Source organism: Mastigoproctus giganteus, chromosome 9 (assembly GCF_048544385.1).
Source record: "Mastigoproctus giganteus isolate SK-2022 chromosome 9, ASM4854438v1, whole genome shotgun sequence".
NCBI classification, from domain to species: domain Eukaryota; kingdom Metazoa; phylum Arthropoda; class Arachnida; order Uropygi; family Thelyphonidae; genus Mastigoproctus; species Mastigoproctus giganteus.
In genome coordinates this window covers 167,583,934-167,589,933 of record NC_143583.1, presented here as the reverse complement: position 1 = coordinate 167,589,933, position 6,000 = coordinate 167,583,934, and positions in this window count along the sequence as shown.

Here is a 6,000-nt window from a genome sequence, read left to right as displayed (position 1 = left end):
ATGTGACTTGCAACGTTGTGCGACAAAACATTTGTGTACACAGCAGGAGTGTACTTAATAAAGTGGCAGCACAGTGTATACATATATATATATATATATATATATTTATTTATTATTATTTTTTTAAACAGTGTTAAAAAAATATATATATATTTTTTAACACTTTGGTGTTTACTTCAGTTATTGTAGGGTTTTAAGCTCATCAGCAACTTAAGCCATATTGAGCCGTATAATATGTCTTTAAGTTACGTATGTTCTTAGTCGATTTGATGTGTGCTGTACGAAAAACCAGAGTTTCCGAGGGTTGCACGATTTCCGGGGGGAAATCGTGCAACCCTCGCCTGAGATCGACTAACTAACTCAGCCACGTTGTGAAAAATGCCCATAAAAATTCATCCCGCCATTGACGGGGTTTGAACTCAGGTATTTTCCATCAGGTGGTGATTATACCAACTGTGCTACACACGAGGGCATTGTATTGTGGTAGAATTAGTCGCTCATGCAAGAATAGCAAGGGTTTTTCTTCACGTGAACTCAGGTTTTTCGTGTCGCAAAATAGAAAAATAGAACATAGAACACATGCAGTTCATGGACATAATACACATGGGTGGATGAGGTTGTTCTCGACTGACCCTACCATAAATAATCTTATACGCGTACATCACATATGATGAAAAGTATTGGGTTCGCATCGGTAGTTGCAAAAGTGGCTATTAATTCATAAACCTAATACACAGTAGCACAACACTTGGTTTGTGTAACCGCACCAATCTTCCTGATCATTCTTTCTGCAAATGCCCTGTAGATGTCACCCAGAATATTCCTACGTTCCTCATGTAAAGCAGCTGCCAGAGCCGGTTTGGAGGAAGTTCGTTTCGGCCACATCTTTATCCAGTGCCCCAAGGTCATTCCACAGGTGTTCAGTGAAGATAGAGGTTCTGCTCTGAGCCGAGCTGACGTCCAAATTTTTTTACATCATTATCCACAAACCAGTTTTGTCGTGAAGAGTTGTCGTACTGATACTGATGAGTTGTTTCCATAGTGACAGAGTGAAGGTCCTCGCAGGCTGCATAGTGATTAAAATCACCATTCTCCCACACCAGGTGGAAAAGGGCTGAGTTCGAATCCAATCAATATCAGAAAGAATTTTTATGGGCTTTTTTCAGAAAGTGACCGAGTTATTTGGTCAGGATGCGTCGCGTGGTTTTTATCTTCCAGAAACTCAGGTTTCTCATCCAGAAAACGGGCAACCTCACCAAATCATACACTTAATTAAAGACAAAATATAGTGAAGACGCACAGTCCAAGTTGCTTTTGGCGTTTAAAACACCTAGTATAGGTAGTGCACAAATGTTCAATATGTGCACAAATGTGCAGTGTTATGCTGAAACAGACGAGATGCTTCCCATACTGCTACCGCACTGGCGGAAGATCGAAATCATCCAGAATGTGGACGTCTTCTTCGTAGATCATGTGCTTAATAATGGCACTTCTGTCCTTCTTTAGTCCGATCTATACATTTTGCTAGGTCATGAACTTCGTGGTTTCAGTTATTACTACTAACGACGATGTCTGAACCAACTAAAACTGCAGAACATCATCAGACTGACTCCATTTAACCTCATAGTCGAGATGATACATTCTTGCAGGAGGTACTCTCAGGGAAATCTCCACACCCAAACATATCCATCTTTTCAGATGTATGTGTATGTGTACGGTGATATATCATGTAAGAATATTCAACAGCATCACCCCACCTAAGGTTAAAATTTTAGTGTATTTGTTGGTCGCTAAAAAGTTTTAGGAAAATATTAGATTCCACAACACCTCCGTAATTTCTTCCTTAGAAATCACTTCTTTCAGGTACTTTAGGTGACCTGAATATCCAGGAATCGTTCCAGCCACTTGGTATGTAGTCTTGCCCTGTAAGTTGTCATATCGGTCTCCAGCTTCGTTATTTCGTAGTATGCTTGCATGATATACGTATTCATTTCGATGCTCCACTTCATGCGTTGGCGTTTTCTCCCTTCCTGGGTGGTCACTAGCGCAGTTGCGCAGGAAGCACTTCCAGTGAGTCTGGATGGTCTTGCCTTTCTCTTGTGGTAGCCATACGGGGGACAGCGCCACTCGCTCCGTCTCTGATATTTCGAACCGACCCCGCTGCTTAAGGCCTGAAGGCCAGTGACTTTATCCTGCGTCACACTCGATGCATTATGATTAATATTTCTCTGCGACATCATCCATCTATGGAGGTGGACCTGTTTAGCTTCGGCTTATGTCCAGTGGTAGTTCTCGCGAGTAGCGACCACTCCTCTCCTCACACCACTCCGACCTTGGGGTAGGTAGGTCCCTTGGAGCAACTTTCACGATGTTTATTTATTTTATTAATTTTTATTACTATTAATTTATTTATTATTATTATTCTAATTTATTACACCGGTCTCCCAGCGTGGTGGAGCCGCGTTCGCTTCCGCCAAGGCGGTACTCGAACCCGGATCCATCAGGCTGGTAGTCCAGTGTCCTAACCACTGGGCCATCATGCCCCCTTTATGATGATGATGATGATAGCCATTTGGTGTAAGGAAGCCTGAGGCTTTTGCTGCACCAGCAAAAAAAAATTTCTAAGTTACACTATAAGAGAGAGAGAGAGAGAAAAAGAGAAGGATGATGATATCCAGCTTATGGCCCTGGGTGTGCCAAGCCCATAATCACCAGCTGTGAGCCCCTGGGATTAATGTCCAACACTACATTATATTATAACCCATATTATAATGCTATATTATAAACACGTTCTGAGACCCGTTGTTATATTGGAGCCCAAGTACTTCGCATGAAACGCACTTCCCATTTGCATCGCTTTTCTCGACTATTGCACGCTGCTCTGCGGTTCCAGCTGTTTAACAGAACATGCGTGCTTTGTAATAGCCACTTCTAGTCAGGTGTTAAAACTATGTGTAAGTGTAGTATACGTCTTGGTGGGACACTGGGGTTCTCATCACTGGGACACAAGCTGATTCTCATCACTGGGAATGTGCCCATTCTAGTAATTGACGAAACCTTGATGCGTCCACCCAATGCATCAATATCACGTCGCAACATTTTAAGCCACATTGTATTCGCCGGACATTTCCAAAAATTCTCGATCAGATGAATAACGATTTCCGGAAGTACAACTTTGCCGATTGTATAACGAATATAAAGGTAACTCTAGATTATATCAAACCACCAACCTGTAATGCAGCTGGAGGAAGCTATTCCGAAAGGACGCGATGAAAGGTTGAAAGGCATCTTATCAGTACAGTTACAGTCCCATTAATGGTTGGGTAAAAAGTATACAGCGCCTATTATCAATTAATGATTCTCGAAACACTGCTGTAGTCCCCCCCCCCTGAAGTCCTAGGACCATTCCATCGGTAGAAGAGCTCGATGTGATTGTAGTAGTAGTAGTAGTAATGGAGGCATGTGATGCAAGAAAGCGAGCTTACAAGCGTATCAGCCAAAAAATAAAAAATAAAAAACAACTTCACACATCCATTCTCACTAAAAGTTTGTCCAGTTGCTCCTTGAATTTATTTAAGCTATCAACTTGCAGAATGACAGATGGAAGTTTGTTCCAGCAATTAACCACCTGCTGGCTAAAGGCAAATTTCCGCACATTTATTTTACAACTGTCTTTCTTCAATTTGAATTTATTCCCCCTCAGGTCCGTAATCTGAGAAAGCGGAAGAATCCCATCAGAATTCACCGTTATCAACCCATTCAAGGTCTTATACATCTCAATCAGATCACCTCGCAGGTGCTTAGTCTCCAGCCGCTGCAATTTGCAGAACTTAAGCCTTTCTTGGTAAGAGGACCCCTTCGTTCCCTTCACCAATCTTGTTGCCCTTCTCTGTACACGCTCAAGCAACTCTACATCCTTCCTAAAATGAGGCCTGCAAACCTGTGTGCAGTACACAAGGCATAGCCTGATCATTACCTTGTACAAATGGATAATCATCTTCTTTTCCCTACTAGCAAAATTCCTGTGAAGAGAGTTATGTGGTTCACCATCAACTATCGAGGCAGTGACGGAAATTTTTTACATGCCTAAGGCTTTGGCTGATAAGGCATATGAAATGAATTACTGTTGAAGCAGTGTCTAAAACTTAAAGGAGAACTGTAAGCACTTACCGTCCCTTACAAGGAGACTTACCGGAACTGATTAGCCTCCTTGAAGCGAGATTTGCAAATTACACGTTTTAAAAGACGAAGCAATTACTTAACGTGTGTTTCTAAGAAAGAACCACTTAATTTGTATACGCACAGCCACGCAGATCATGCAACAAATTCGCTGCAAACTTCCAGCCGGTGCAGGAATTCCATCTCCCTTGGCGATGCTTTTCGTAACTAATTTTGTTTATCAAATAATTCTCTTCCACATCCTTCGAAGAACTTACCTGTCAAATCCCGTTGCCTTTTCTTCATCAGATCGCTCCAGATAGCTCTAGATAGTGACACTTTAATTGTGGCCTGAGTCCAGCTAACTCAGCCAAATTGCGAAAAAGACCCATAAAATTCATCGAATCCAATCCAAGTCATCGATGGGATTCGAACTCAGGTCTTTTCCAGCTGGTGTGGGAAGGTACCATGGTTTTCCTTCCGGAAACCCAGGTTTTTCGTCAAGCAAAAATAGCAAACCGAACACAAACTACACACAATTTAGAGAAAATATATACGGCGCAATATAACCTTAGTTGCTGATGCGCCTAAAACTCTACAACGAACAAACAAGTTAGAAACCAGAGAGCTAAACAAGTGACAAAATGTATAGCAGCATAAGATATTTTATCAGCTAACGTTAAGCGTAAGTGACACCAAAGTGAGGTAGATGGAAAATAGTCTGTGCCAACCAACTGTTCATATCCATGACAGCTGGTGTTTACAGTCTGTTCACTATAATTAACGAACCCTTTCATTAGTCAGTTGATAAAAAAAAGAAAAAAAAATACATTAACATTGGGAAACTGACTAATGAGAGCGCTATTGAACTACGTGCATTTGTTTATGTCTGGAACAAATTAAGGAGATAATTAATGTACTTTCTCAACTAAGGTTGTTGTTGTTGTTGTTGAATTTTTTTAGGTTGTTGTTGGATTTTTTGTCTATAAATTTCAGGTGTTCTAGGGTTCATTTACTGTTTCCTGGTTGAAAAATTAAGTTTCAGGGGGCTGAACTCGAAGTGAAACAGACCCATAAAAATCCCTCGCGTGATTGACAGGATTTGAATCTCAACCGAGGAATCAGAGTATAAGCGTCATGATTTGAGAAAATCGCTGAACGCAAAGTATTATGAAAAAAATAATAAATTTTAAAAAAAGCTAATATCGGACACTAAGTTATTCACTTTTAAATAACTACCTCATGAAATATAGTCTCAAAATAAAGATAAAAGGAAATAAATGCATTTAATTTTATGATTTTTTTTTTTGTTTAATGAAATTAAGGAATGAGCCCATTTTGGGACTTTATTTCATGTGGCGGTTATAAAAAAAAAAAAATAACCTAGTGTCCTCTATGAGGTTTTTTTTTTTTTTTTTTTTTAACATTTTATGCTTTTAGATCATGTAGTGGATCCTGGAATATTCCCACCTATCATGCTTTAGCGAAAATAACTCAATAGGTTTGCAAAGTGCTAAACCTGTTGATTTAAAAAAACTGATTTGAGAACGCATCCAGGCACTTTTTTTGTGTGTGTGTGTTTTCTGTGCTTCTCTTGTAATATCGTAACCATTTTTATGTGATTTTGAATTTTTATGCATTTCTCAGTTGTTTACTGATAAATAATCTCGGGTTCTGTGTGTAGAAATAGAAACAGGTTCTGTTTCTTGGTAGACTTAGTTATTAAATTACCAAGGGTGAACTCAGGAGAAAGCACTCGGTAATAACCCTTTCCCCCAAAAATTATTCCAATTGCATGTTTTTACTTGTATTTAAGCGCTATCTATAAACAGAACAGTTTTC